Consider the following 17180-nt stretch of genomic DNA (forward strand, 5'->3'; position numbering starts at 1 on the left):
GCTCAGCGGGGCAGACTGTCTGATACACACAGGGGTAGGCTCAGCGGGGCAGACAGTCTGATACACACAGAGGGAGACTGGAGGAAGGCTCAGCGGGACAGACTGTCTGATGTAGAACAAACATGGCGGACTAAGGAATCACGTCATCTTTTCTCATGTCTATTTCGCAATATTTTTTATCAGCAACATTCCACAACTTTTACCTGAATGTGAAGAGATGGGGGAGGAAGAAATGGGACCACATCAACATAACTAGCTACCTGATAGGCAGTGTGGGGACCACATCAACATAACTAGCTACCTGATAGGCAGTGTGGAGACCACATCAACATAACTAGCTACCTGATAGGCAGTGTGGAGACCACATCAACATAACCAGCTACCTGATAGGCAGTGTGGGGACCACATCAACATAACTACTGTAGCTACCTGATAGGCAGGGTGGAGACCACATCAACATAACTACTGTAGCTACCTGATAGGCAGTGTGGAGACCACATCAACATAACTACTGTAGCTACCAGACAGGCAGTGTGGAGACCACATCAACATAACTAGCTATCTGAGAGGCAGTGTGGAGACCACGTCAACATAACTACTGTAGCTACCTGATAGGCAGTGTGGAGACCACATCAACATAACTACTGTAGCTACCTGATAGGCAGTGTGGAGACCACATCAACATAACTACTGTAGCTACCTGATAGGCAGTGTAGGGACCACATCAACATAACTAGCTACCTGATAGGCAGTGTGGTGACCACATCACCATACCTACTGTAGCTACCTGATAGGCAGTGTGGGGACCACATCAACATAACTACTGAAGCTATCTGATAGGCAGTGTGGAGACCATATCAACATAACGAGCTACCAGATAGGCAGTGTGGAGACCACATCAACATAACTAATGTAGCTACCTGATAGGCAGTGTGGAGACCACATCAACATAACTACTGTAGCTACCTGATAGGCAGTGTGGAGACCACATCAACATAACTACTGTAGCTACCTGATAGGCAGTGTGGGGACCACATCAACATAACTACTGTAGCTACCTGATAGGCAGTGTGGGGACCACATCAACATAACTACTGTAGCTACCTGATAGGCAGTGTGGAGACCACATCAACATAACTAGCTACCTGATAGGCAGTGTGGGGACCATATCAACATAACTACTGTAGCTACGTGATAGGCAGTGTGGAGACCACATCAACATAACTAGCTACCTGATAGGCAGTGTGGAGACCACATCAACATAACTACTGTAGCTACCTGATAGGCAGTGTGGGGACCACATCAACATAACTACTGTAGCTACCTGATAGGCAGTGTGGAGACCACATCAACATAACTACTGTAGCTACCTGATAGGCAGTGTGGAGACCACATCAACATAACTACTGTAGCTACCTGATAGGCAGTGTGGAGACCACATCAACATAACTAGCTACCTGATAGGCAGTGTGGAGACCACATCAACATAACTACTGTAGCTACCTGATAGGCAGTGTGGAGACCACATCAATAAAACTACTGTAGCTACCTGATAGGCAGTGTGGAGACCACATCAACATAACTAATGTAGCTACCTGATAGGCAGTGTGGAGACCACATCAACATAACTAATGTAGCTACCTGATAGGCAGTGTGGAGACCACATCAACATAACTACTGTAGCTACCTGATAGGCAGTGTGGAGACCACATCAACATAACTAGCTACCTGATAGGCAGTGTGGAGACCACATCAACATAACTAGCTACCTGATAGGCAGTGTGGAGACCACATCAACATAACTAGCTACCTGATAGGCAGTGTGGAGACCACATCAACATAACTACTGTATCTACCTGATAGGCAGTGTGGGGACCACATCAACATAACTACTGTAGCTACCTGATTGGCAGTGTGGATACCACATCAACATAACTAGCTACCTGATAGGCAGTGTGGAGACCACATCAACATAACTAGCTACCTGATAGGCAGTGTGGAGACCACATCAACATAACTAGCTACCTGATAGGCAGTGTGGAAACCACATCAACATAACTACTGTATCTACGTGATAGGCAGTGTGGAGACCACATCAACATAACTAGCTACCTGATAGGCAGTGTGGAGACCACATCAACATAACTAATGTAGCTACCTGATAGGCAGTGTGGGGACCACATCAACATAACTACTGTAGCTACCTGGTAGGCAGTGTGGAGACCACATCAACATAACTACTGTAGCTACCTGATAGGCAGTGTGGAGACCACATCAACATAACTACTGTAGCTACCTGATAGGCAGTGTGGAGACCACATCAATAAAACTACTGTAGCTACCTGATAGGCAGTGTGGAGACCACATCAACATAACTAATGTGTCTACCTGATAGGCAGTGTGGAGACCACATCAACATAACTAATGTAGCTACCTGATAGGCAGTGTGGAGACCACATCAACATAACTACTGTAGCTACCTGATAGGCAGTGTGGAGACCACATCAACATAACTAGCTACCTGATAGGCAGTGTGGAGACCACATCAACATAACTAGCTACCTGATAGGCAGTGTGGAGACCACATCAACATAACTACTGCTACCTGATAGGCAGTGTGGGGACCACGTCAACATAACTACTGTAGCTACCTGATAGGCAGTGTGGAGACCACATCAACATAACTACTGTAGCTACCTGATAGGCAGTGTGGAGACCACATCAACATAACTACTGTAGCTACCTGATAGGCAGTGTAGGGACCACATCAACATAACTAGCTACCTGATAGGCAGTGTGGTGACCACATCACCATACCTACTGTAGCTACCTGATAGGCAGTGTGGGGACCACATCAACATAACTACTGAAGCTATCTGATAGGCAGTGTGGAGACCATATCAACATAACGAGCTACCAGATAGGCAGTGTGGAGACCACATCAACATAACTAATGTAGCTACCTGATAGGCAGTGTGGAGACCACATCAACATAACTACTGTAGCTACCTGATAGGCAGTGTGGAGACCACATCAACATAACTACTGTAGCTACCTGATAGGCAGTGTGGGGACCACATCAACATAACTACTGTAGCTACCTGATAGGCAGTGTGGGGACCACATCAACATAACTACTGTAGCTACCTGATAGGCAGTGTGGAGACCACATCAACATAACTAGCTACCTGATAGGCAGTGTGGGGACCATATCAACATAACTACTGTAGCTACGTGATAGGCAGTGTGGAGACCACATCAACATAACTAGCTACCTGATAGGCAGTGTGGAGACCACATCAACATAACTACTGTAGCTACCTGATAGGCAGTGTGGGGACCACATCAACATAACTACTGTAGCTACCTGATAGGCAGTGTGGAGACCACATCAACATAACTACTGTAGCTACCTGATAGGCAGTGTGGAGACCACATCAACATAACTACTGTAGCTACCTGATAGGCAGTGTGGAGACCACATCAACATAACTAGCTACCTGATAGGCAGTGTGGAGACCACATCAACATAACTACTGTAGCTACCTGATAGGCAGTGTGGAGACCACATCAATAAAACTACTGTAGCTACCTGATAGGCAGTGTGGAGACCACATCAACATAACTAATGTAGCTACCTGATAGGCAGTGTGGAGACCACATCAACATAACTAATGTAGCTACCTGATAGGCAGTGTGGAGACCACATCAACATAACTAGCTACCTGATAGGCAGTGTGGAGACCACATCAACATAACTAGCTACCTGATAGGCAGTGTGGAGACCACATCAACATAACTAGCTACCTGATAGGCAGTGTGGAGACCACATCAACATAACTACTGTATCTACCTGATAGGCAGTGTGGGGACCACATCAACATAACTACTGTAGCTACCTGATAGGCAGTGTGGATACCACATCAACATAACTAGCTACCTGATAGGCAGTGTGGAGACCACATCAACATAACTAGCTACCTGATAGGCAGTGTGGAGACCACATCAACATAACTAGCTACCTGATAGGCAGTGTGGAGACCACATCAACATAACTAGCTACCTGATAGGCAGTGTGGGGACCACATCAACATAACTACTGTAGCTACCTGATAGGCAGGGTGGAGACCACATCAACATAACTACTGTAGCTACCTGATAGGCAGTGTGGAGACCACATCAACATAACTACTGTAGCTACCTGATAGGCAGTGTGGAGACCACATCAACATAACTAGCTATCTGAGAGGCAGTGTGGAGACCACATCAACATAACTACTGTAGCTACCTGATAGGCAGTGTGGGGACCACATCAACATAACTACTGTAGCTAACTGATAGGCAGTGTGGAGACCACATCAACATAACTACTGTAGCTACCTGATAGCCAGTGTGGGGACCACATCAACATAACTACTGAAGCTACCTGATAGGCAGTGTGGAGACCATATCAACATAACGAGCTACCAGATAGGCAGTGTGGAGACCACATCAACATAACTACTGTAGCTACCTGATAGGCAGTGTGGAGACCACATCAACATAACTAGCTATCTGAGAGGCAGTGTGGAGACCATATCAACATAACGAGCTACCAGATAGGCAGTGTGGAGACCACATCAACATAACTACTGTAGCTACCTGATAGGCAGTGTGGAGACCACATCAACATAACTAGCTATCTGAGAGGCAGTGTGGAGACCACATCAACATAACTACTGTAGCTACCTGATAGGCAGTGTGGGGACCACATCAACATAACTACTGTAGCTAACTGATAGGCAGTGTGGAGACCACATCAACATAACTACTGTAGCTACCTGATTGGCAGTGTGGATACCACATCAACAGAACTAGCTACCTGATAGGCAATGTGGGGACCACATCAACATAACTACTGTATCTACCTGATAGGCAGTGTGGATACAACATCAACATAACTATTGTAGCTACCTGATTGGCAGTGTGGAGACCACATCAACATAACTAGCTACCTGATAGACAGTGTGGAGACCACATCAACATAACTACTGTAGCTACCTGATAGGCAGTGTGGGGACCAAATCAACATAACTACTGTAGCTACCTGATAGGCAGTGTGGGTACCACATCAACATAACTACTGTAGCTACTTGATAGGCAGTGTGGAGACCACATCAACATAACTAGCTACCTGATAGACAGTGTTGAGACCACATCAACATAACTACTGTAGCTACCTGATTGGCAGTGTGGATACCACATCAACAGAACTAGCTACCTGATAGGCAATATGGGGACCACATCAACATAACTACTGTATCTACCTGATAGGCAGTGTGGATACAACATCAACATAACTATTGTAGCTACCTGATTGGCAGTGTGGAGACCACATCAACATAACTAGCTACCTGATAGACAGTGTGGAGACCACATCAACATAACTACTGTAGCTACCTGATAGGCAGTGTGGGGAACACATCAACATAACTACTGTAGCTACCTGATAGCCAGTGTGGGGACCACATCAACATAACTACTGAAGCTACCTGATAGGCAGTGTGGAGACCATATCAACATAACGAGCTACCAGATAGGCAGTGTGGAGACCACATCAACATAACTACTGTTGCTACCTGATAGGCAGTGTGGAGACCACATCAACATAACTACTGTAGCTACGTGATAGGCAGTGTGGAGACCACATCAACATAACTAGCTACCTGATAGGCAGTGTGGGGACCACATCAACATAACTACTGAAGCTATCTGATAGGCAGTGTGGAGACCATATCAACATAACGAGCTACCAGATAGGCAGTGTGGAGACCACATCAACATAACTAATGTAGCTACCTGATATGCAGTGTGGAGACCACATCAACATAACTACTGTAGCTACCTGATAGGCAGTGTGGAGACCACATCAACATAACTACTGTAGCTACCTGATAGGCAGTGTGGGGACCACATCAACATAACTACTGTAGCTACCTGATAGGCAGTGTGGAGACCACATCAACATAACTAGCTACCTGATAGGCAGTGTGGGGACCACATCAACATAACTACTGTAGCTACGTGATAGGCAGTGTGGAGACCACATCAACATAACTAGCTACCTGATAGGCAGTGTGGAGACCACATCAACATAACTACTGTAGCTACCTGATAGGCAGTGTGGAGACCACATCAACATAACTACTGTAGCTACCTGATAGGCAGTGTGGAGACCACATCAACATAACTACTGTAGCTACCTGATAGGCAGTGTGGAGACCACATCAACATAACTAGCTACCTGATAGGCAGTGTGGAAAACCACATCAACTTAACTACTGTAGCTACCTGATAGGCAGTGTGGAGACCACATCAATAAAACTACTGTAGCTACCTGATAGGCAGTGTGGAGACCACATCAACATAACTAATGTAGCTACCTGATAGGCAGTGTGGAGACCACATCAACATAACTAATGTAGCTACCTGATAGGCAGTGTGGAGACCACATCAACATAACTACTGTAGCTACCTGATAGGCAGTGTGGAGACCACATCAACATAACTAGCTACCTGATAGGCAGTGTGGAGACCACATCAACATAACTAGCTAACTGATAGGGAGTGTGGAGACCACATCAACATAACTAGCTACCTGATAGGCAGTGTGGAGACCACATCAACATAACTACTGTATCTACCTGATAGGCAGTGTGGGGACCACATCAACATAACTACTGTAGCTACCTGATAGGCAGTGTGGAGACCACATCAACATAACTACTGTAGCTACCTGATAGGCAGTGTGGAGACCACATCAACATAACTACTGTAGCTACCTGATAGGCAGTGTGGGGACCACATCAACATAACTAGCTACCTGATAGGCAGTGTGGGGACCACATCACCATAACTACTGTAGCTACCTGATAGGCAGTGTGGAGACCACATCAACATAACTACTGTAGCTACCTGATAGGCAGTTTGGAGACCACATCAACATAACTAGCTACCTGATAGGCAGTGTGGAGACCACATCAAAATCACTACTGTAGCTACCTGATAGGCAGTGTGGAGACCACATCAACATAACTACTGTAGCTACCTGATAGGCAGTGTGTAGACCACATCAACATAACTAGCTATCTGATAGGCAGTGTGGAGACCACATCAACATAACTACTGTAGCTACCTCATAGGCAGTGTGGAGACCACATCAACATAACTACTGTAGCTACATGATAGGCAGTGTGGGGTCCACATCAAAATAAATAGCTACCTGATAGGCAATGTGGGGACCACATCAACATAACTACTGTAGCTACCTGATAGGCAGTGTGGAGACCACATCAACATAACTACTGTAGCTACCTGATAGGCAGTGTGGAGACCACATCAACATAACTACTGTGGCTACCTGATACGCAGTGTGGGGACCACAACAACATAACTACTGTAGCTACCTGATAGGCAGTGTGGAGACCACATCAACATAACTAGCTACCTGATAGGCAGTGTGGGGACCACATCAACATAACTACTGTAGCTACCTGATAGACAGTGTGGAGACCACATCAACATAACTACTGTAGCTACCTGATAGGCAGTGTGGAGACCACATCAACATAACTACTGTAGCTACCTGATAGGCAGTGTGGGGACCACATCAACATAACTAGCTACCTGATAGGCAGTGTGGGGACCACATCACCGTAGCTACCTGATAGGCAGTGTGGAGACCACATCAACATAACTACTGTAGCTACCTGATAGGCAGTGTGGGGACCACATCAACATAACTAGCTACCTGATAGGCAGTGTGGAGACCACATCAACATAACTACTGTAGCTACCTGATAGGCAGTGTGGAGACCACATCAACATAACTAGCTACCTGATAGGCAGTGTGGGGACCACATCAACATAACTACTGTAGCTACGTGATAGGCAGTGTGGAGACCACATCAACATAACTAGCTACCTGATAGGCAGTGTGGAGACCACATCAACATAACTAATGTAGCTACCTGATAGGCAGTGTGGGGACCACATCAACATAACTACTGTAGCTACCTGGTAGGCAGTGTGGAGACCACATCAACATAACTACTGTAGCTACCTGATAGGCAGTGTGGAGACCACATCAACATAACTACTGTAGCTACCTGATAGGCAGTGTGGAGACCACATCAATAAAACTACTGTAGCTACCTGATAGGCAGTGTGGAGACCACATCAACATAACTAATGTGTCTACCTGATAGGCAGTGTGGAGACCACATCAACATAACTAATGTAGCTACCTGATAGGCAGTGTGGAGACCACATCAACATAACTACTGTAGCTACCTGATAGGCAGTGTGGAGACCACATCAACATAACTAGCTACCTGATAGGCAGTGTGGAGACCACATCAACATAACTAGCTACCTGATAGGCAGTGTGGAGACCACATCAACATAACTAGCTACCTGATAGGCAGTGTGGAAACCACATCAACATAACTACTGTATCTACCTGATAGGCAGTGTGGGGACCACGTCAACATAACTACTGTAGCTACCTGATAGGCAGTGTGGAGACCACATCAACATAACTACTGTAGCTACCTGATAGGCAGTGTGGAGACCACATCAACATAACTACTGTAGCTACCTGATAGGCAGTGTAGGGACCACATCAACATAACTAGCTACCTGATAGGCAGTGTGGTGACCACATCACCATACCTACTGTAGCTACCTGATAGGCAGTGTGGGGACCACATCAACATAACTACTGAAGCTATCTGATAGGCAGTGTGGAGACCATATCAACATAACGAGCTACCAGATAGGCAGTGTGGAGACCACATCAACATAACTAATGTAGCTACCTGATAGGCAGTGTGGAGACCACATCAACATAACTACTGTAGCTACCTGATAGGCAGTGTGGAGACCACATCAACATAACTACTGTAGCTACCTGATAGGCAGTGTGGGGACCACATCAACATAACTACTGTAGCTACCTGATAGGCAGTGTGGGGACCACATCAACATAACTACTGTAGCTACCTGATAGGCAGTGTGGAGACCACATCAACATAACTAGCTACCTGATAGGCAGTGTGGGGACCATATCAACATAACTACTGTAGCTACGTGATAGGCAGTGTGGAGACCACATCAACATAACTAGCTACCTGATAGGCAGTGTGGAGACCACATCAACATAACTACTGTAGCTACCTGATAGGCAGTGTGGGGACCACATCAACATAACTACTGTAGCTACCTGATAGGCAGTGTGGAGACCACATCAACATAACTACTGTAGCTACCTGATAGGCAGTGTGGAGACCACATCAACATAACTACTGTAGCTACCTGATAGGCAGTGTGGAGACCACATCAACATAACTAGCTACCTGATAGGCAGTGTGGAGACCACATCAACATAACTACTGTAGCTACCTGATAGGCAGTGTGGAGACCACATCAATAAAACTACTGTAGCTACCTGATAGGCAGTGTGGAGACCACATCAACATAACTAATGTAGCTACCTGATAGGCAGTGTGGAGACCACATCAACATAACTAATGTAGCTACCTGATAGGCAGTGTGGAGACCACATCAACATAACTACTGTAGCTACCTGATAGGCAGTGTGGAGACCACATCAACATAACTAGCTACCTGATAGGCAGTGTGGAGACCACATCAACATAACTAGCTACCTGATAGGCAGTGTGGAGACCACATCAACATAACTAGCTACCTGATAGGCAGTGTGGAGACCACATCAACATAACTACTGTATCTACCTGATAGGCAGTGTGGGGACCACATCAACATAACTACTGTAGCTACCTGATTGGCAGTGTGGATACCACATCAACATAACTAGCTACCTGATAGACAGTGTGGAGACCACATCAACATAACTTCTGTAGCTACCTGATTGGCAGTGTGGATACCACATCAACAGAACTAGCTACCTGATAGGCAGTGTGGGGACCACATCAACATAACTACTGTATCTACCTGATAGGCAGTGTGGATACAACATCAACATAACTATTGTAGCTACCTGATTGGCAGTGTGGAGACCACATCAACATAACTATCTACCTGATAGACAGTGTGGAGACCACATCAACATAACTACTGTAGCTACCTGATAGGCAGTGTGGGGAACACATCAACATAACTACTGTAGCTACCTGATAGCCAGTGTGGGGACCACATCAACATAACTACTGAAGCTACCTGATAGGCAGTGTGGAGACCATATCAACATAACGAGCTACCAGATAGGCAGTGTGGAGACCACATCAACATAACTACTGTAGTTACCTGATAGGCAGTGTGGAGACCACATCAACATAACTACTGTAGCTACCTGATAGGCAGTGTGGAGACCACATCAACATAACTAGCAACCTGATAGGCAGTGTTGGGACCACATCAACATAACTACTGTAGCTACCTGATAGGCAGTGTGGGGACCAAATCAACATAACTACTGTAGCTACCTGATAGGCAGTGTGGGTACCACATCAACATAACTACTGTAGCTACTTGATAGGCAGTATGGAGACCACATCAACATAACTGGCTACCTGATAGACAGTGTGGAGACCACATCAACATAACTACTGTAGCTACCTGATAGGCAGTGTGGGGAACACATAAACATAACTACTGTAGCTACCTGATAGGCAGTGTGGGGACCACATCAACATAACTACTGAAGCTATCTGATAGGCAGTGTGGAGACCATATCAACATAGCGAGCTACCAGATAGGCAGTGTGGAGACCACATCAACATAACTAATGTAGCTACCTGATAGGCAGTGTGGAGACCACATCAACATAACTACTGTAGCTACCTGATAGGCAGTGTGGAGACCACATCAACATAACTACTGTAGCTACCTGATAGGCAGTGTGGGGACCACATCACCATAACTACTGTAGCTACCTGATAGGCAGTGTGGAGACCACATCAACATAACTACTGTAGCTACCTGATAGGCAGTGTGGAGACCACATCAACATAACTAGCTACCTGATAGGCAGTGTGGAGACCACATCAAAATAACTACTGTAGCTACCTGATAGGCAGTGTGGAGTCCACATCAACATAACTACTGTAGCTACCTGATAGGCAGTGTGTAGACCACATCAACATAACTAGCTATCTGATAGGCAGTGTGGAGACCACATCAACATAACTACTGTAGCTACCTCATAGGCAGTGTGGAGACCACATCAACATAACTACTGTAGCTACATGATAGGCAGTGTGGGGTCCACATAAAAATAAATAGCTACCTGATAGGCAATGTGGGGACCACATCAACATAACTACTGTAGCTACCTGATAGGCAGTGTGGAGACCACATCAACATAACTACTGTAGCTACCTGATAGGCAGTGTGGAGACCACATCAACATAACTAGCTACCTGATAGGCAGTGTGGGGACCACATCAACATAACTACTGTAGCTACCTGATAGGCAGTGTGGAGACCACATCAACATAACTACTGTAGCTACCTGATAGGCAGTGTGGAGACCACATCAACATAACTACTGTAGCTACCTGATAGGCAGTGTAGGGACCACATCAACATAACTAGCTACCTGATAGGCAGTGTGGTGACCACATCACCATACCTACTGTAGCTACCTGATAGGCAGTGTGGGGACCACATCAACATAACTACTGAAGCTATCTGATAGGCAGTGTGGAGACCATATCAACATAACGAGCTACCAGATAGGCAGTGTGGAGACCACATCAACATAACTAATGTAGCTACCTGATAGGCAGTGTGGAGACCACATCAACATAACTACTGTAGCTACCTGATAGGCAGTGTGGAGACCACATCAACATAACTACTGTAGCTACCTGATAGGCAGTGTGGGGACCACATCAACATAACTACTGTAGCTACCTGATAGGCAGTGTGGGGACCACATCAACATAACTACTGTAGCTACCTGATAGGCAGTGTGGAGACCACATCAACATAACTAGCTACCTGATAGGCAGTGTGGGGACCATATCAACATAACTACTGTAGCTACGTGATAGGCAGTGTGGAGACCACATCAACATAACTAGCTACCTGATAGGCAGTGTGGAGACCACATCAACATAACTACTGTAGCTACCTGATAGGCAGTGTGGGGACCACATCAACATAACTACTGTAGCTACCTGATAGGCAGTGTGGAGACCACATCAACATAACTACTGTAGCTACCTGATAGGCAGTGTGGAGACCACATCAACATAACTACTGTAGCTACCTGATAGGCAGTGTGGAGACCACATCAACATAACTAGCTACCTGATAGGCAGTGTGGAGACCACATCAACATAACTACTGTAGCTACCTGATAGGCAGTGTGGAGACCACATCAATAAAACTACTGTAGCTACCTGATAGGCAGTGTGGAGACCACATCAACATAACTAATGTAGCTACCTGATAGGCAGTGTGGAGACCACATCAACATAACTAATGTAGCTACCTGATAGGCAGTGTGGAGACCACATCAACATAACTACTGTAGCTACCTGATAGGCAGTGTGGAGACCACATCAACATAACTAGCTACCTGATAGGCAGTGTGGAGACCACATCAACATAACTAGCTACCTGATAGGCAGTGTGGAGACCACATCAACATAACTAGCTACCTGATAGGCAGTGTGGAGACCACATCAACATAACTACTGTATCTACCTGATAGGCAGTGTGGGGACCACATTAACATAACTACTGTAGCTACCTGATTGGCAGTGTGGATACCACATCAACATAACTAGCTACCTGATAGACAGTGTGGAGACCACATCAACATAACTACTGTAGCTACCTGATTGGCAGTGTGGATACCACATCAACAGAACTAGCTACCTGATAGGCAATGTGGGGACCACATCAACATAACTACTGTATCTACCTGATAGGCAGTGTGGATACAACATCAACATAACTATTGTAGCTACCTGATTGGTAGTGTGGAGACCACATCAACATAACTATCTACCTGATAGACAGTGTGGAGACCACATCAACATAACTACTGTAGCTACCTGATAGGCAGTGTGGGGAACACATCAACATAACTACTGTAGCTACCTGATAGCCAGTGTGGGGACCACATCAACATAACTACTGAAGCTACCTGATAGGCAGTGTGGAGACCATATCAACATAACGAGCTACCAGATAGGCAGTGTGGAGACCACATCAACATAACTACTGTAGCTACCTGATAGGCAGTGTGGAGACCACATCAACATAACTACTGTAGCTACCTGATAGGCAGTGTGGAGACCACATCAACATAACTAGCAACCTGATAGGCAGTGTTGGGACCACATCAACATAACTACTGTAGCTACCTGATAGGCAGTGTGGGGACCAAATCAACATAACTACTGTAGCTACCTGATAGGCAGTGTGGGTACCACATCAACATAACTACTGTAGCTACTTGATAGGCAGTATGGAGACCACATCAACATAACTGGCTACCTGATAGACAGTGTGGAGACCACATAAACATAACTACTGTAGCTACCTGATAGGCAGTGTGGGGAACACATAAACATAACTACTGTAGCTACCTGATAGGCAGTGTGGGGACCACATCAACATAACTACTGAAGCTATCTGATAGGCAGTGTGGAGACCATATCAACATAACGAGCTACCAGATAGGCAGTGTGGAGACCACATCAACATAACTAATGTAGCTACCTGATAGGCAGTGTGGAGACCACATCAACATAACTACTGTAGCTACCTGATAGGCAGTGTGGAGACCACATCAACATAACTACTGTAGCTACCTGATAGGCAGTGTGGGGACCACATCACCATAACTACTGTAGCTACCTGATAGGCAGTGTGGAGACCACATCAACATAACTACTGAAGCTACCTGATAGGCAGTGTGGAGACCACATCAACATAACTAGCTACCTGATAGGCAGTGTGGAGACCACATCAAAATAACTACTGTAGCTACCTGATAGGCAGTGTGGAGTCCACATCAACATAACTACTGTAGCTACCTGATAGGCAGTGTGTAGACCACATCAACATAACTAGCTATCTGATAGGCAGTGTGGAGACCACATCAACATAACTACTGTAGCTACCTCATAGGCAGTGTGGAGACCACATCAACATAACTACATGATAGGCAGTGTGGGGTCCACATAAAAATAAATAGCTACCTGATAGGCAATGTGGGGACCACATCAACATAACTACTGTAGCTACCTGATAGGCAGTGTGGAGACCACATCAACATAACTACTGTAGCTACCTGATAGGCAGTGTGGAGACCACATCAACATAACTACTGTAGCTACCTGATAGGCAGTGTGGGGACCACAACAACGTAGCTACCTGATAGGCAGTGTGGAGACCACATCAACATAACTAGCTACCTGATAGGCAGTGTGGGGACCACATCAACATAACTACTGTAGCTACCTGATAGGCAGTGTGGAGACCACATCAACATAACTACTGTAGCTACCTGATAGGCAGTGTGGAGACCACATCAACATAACTACTGTAGTTACCTGATAGGCAGTGTGGGGACCACATCAACATAACTAGCTACCTGATAGGCAGTGTGGGGACCACATCACCATAACTACTGTAGCTACCTGATAGGCAGTGTGGAGACCACATCAACATAACTACTGTAGCTACCTGATAGGCAGTGTGGAGACCACATCAACATAACTACTGTAGCTACCTGATAGGCAGTGTGGGGACCACATCAACATAACTAGCTATCTGAGAGGCAGTGTGGAGACCATATCAACATAACGAGCTACCAGATAGGCAGTGTGGAGACCACATCAACATAACTACTGTAGCTACCTGATAGGCAGTGTGGAGACCACATCAACATAACTAGCTATCTGAGAGGCAGTGTGGAGACCACATCAACATAACTACTGTAGCTAACTGATAGGCAGTGTGGAGACCACATCAACATAACTACTGTAGCTACCTGATTGGCAGTGTGGATACCACATCAACAGAACTAGCTACCTGATAGGCAATGTGGGGACCACATCAACATAACTACTGTATCTACCTGATAGGCAGTGTGGATACAACATCAACATAACTATTGTAGCTACCTGATTGGCAGTGTGGAGACCACATCAACATAACTAGCTACCTGATAGACAGTGTGGAGACCACATCAACATAACTACTGTAGCTACCTGATAGGCAGTGTGGGGACCAAATCAACATAACTACTGTAGCTACCTGATAGGCAGTGTGGGTACCACATCAACATAACTACTGTAGCTACTTGATAGGCAGTGTGGAGACCACATCAACATAACTAGCTACCTGATAGACAGTGTGGAGACCACATCAACATAACTACTGTAGCTACCTGATTGGCAGTGTGGATACCACATCAACAGAACTAGCTACCTGATAGGCAATGTGGGGACCACATCAACATAACTACTGTATCTACCTGATAGGCAGTGTGGATACAACATCAACATAACTATTGTAGCTACCTGATTGGCAGTGTGGAGACCACATCAACATAACTAGCTACCTGATAGACAGTGTGGAGACCACATCAACATAACTACTGTAGCTACCTGATAGGCAGTGTGGGGAACACATCAACATAACTACTGTAGCTACCTGATAGCCAGTGTGGGGACCACATCAACATAACTACTGAAGCTACCTGATAGGCAGTGTGGAGACCATATCAACATAACGAGCTACCAGATAGGCAGTGTGGAGACCACATCAACATAACTACTGTAGCTACCTGATAGGCAGTGTGGAGACCACATCAACAAAACTAGCTACCTGATAGGCAGTGTGGGGACCACATCAACATAACTACTGTAGCTACCTGATAGGCAGGGTGGGGAACACATAAACATAACTACTGTAGCTACCAATAGGCAGTGTGGGGACCACATCAACATAACTACTGAAGCTATCTGATAGGCAGTGTGGAGACCATATCAACATAACGAGCTACCAGATAGGCAGTGTGGAGACCACATCAACATAACTAATGTAGCTACCTGATATGCAGTGTGGAGACCACATCAACATAACTACTGTAGCTACCTGATAGGCAGTGTGGAGACCACATCAACATAACTACTGTAGCTACCTGATAGGCAGTGTGGGGACCACATCAACATAACTACTGTAGCTACCTGATAGGCAGTGTGGAGACCACATCAACATAACTAGCTACCTGATAGGCAGTGTGGGGACCACATCAACATAACTACTGTAGCTACGTGATAGGCAGTGTGGAGACCACATCAACATAACTAGCTACCTGATAGGCAGTGTGGAGACCACATCAACATAACTACTGTAGCTACCTGATAGGCAGTGTGGAGACCACATCAACATAACTACTGTAGCTACCTGATAGGCAGTGTGGAGACCACATCAACATAACTACTGTAGCTACCTGATAGGCAGTGTGGAGACCACATCAACATAACTAGCTACCTGATAGGCAGTGTGGAAAACCACATCAACTTAACTACTGTAGCTACCTGATAGGCAGTGTGGAGACCACATCAATAAAACTACTGTAGCTACCTGATAGGCAGTGTGGAGACCACATCAACATAACTAATGTAGCTACCTGATAGGCAGTGTGGAGACCACATCAACATAACTAATGTAGCTACCTGATAGGCAGTGTGGAGACCACATCAACATAACTACTGTAGCTACCTGATAGGCAGTGTGGAGACCACATCAACATAACTAGCTACCTGATAGGCAGTGTGGAGACCACATCAACATAACTAGCTACCTGATAGGGAGTGTGGAGACCACATCAACATAACTAGCTACCTGATAGGCAGTGTGGAGACCACATCAACATAACTACTGTATCTACCTGATAGGCAGTGTGTGGACCACATCAACATAACTACTGTAGCTACCTGATAGGCAGTGTGGAGACCACATCAACATAACTACTGTAGCTACCTGATAGGCAGTGTGGAGACCACATCAACATAACTACTGTAGCTACCTGATAGGCAGTGTGGGGACCACATCAACATAACTAGCTACCTGATAGGCAGTGTGGGGACCACATCACCATAACTACTGTAGCTACCTGATAGGCAGTG

At 45.6% G+C, this 17180-nt stretch overlaps 1 protein-coding gene across 1 annotated transcript in view; it reads right to left on the bottom strand.

The window, feature by feature from the left end:
* The window catches only part of LOC106611421 (polypeptide N-acetylgalactosaminyltransferase 16), a 199861-nt gene that overhangs the window by 10573 nt on the left and 172108 nt on the right, over nucleotides 1-17180 (bottom strand). The window lies entirely within an intron of this gene.

Source organism: Salmo salar, chromosome ssa09 (assembly GCF_905237065.1).
Source record: "Salmo salar chromosome ssa09, Ssal_v3.1, whole genome shotgun sequence".
In the NCBI taxonomy this organism is placed as follows: Eukaryota; Metazoa; Chordata; class Actinopteri; order Salmoniformes; family Salmonidae; genus Salmo; species Salmo salar.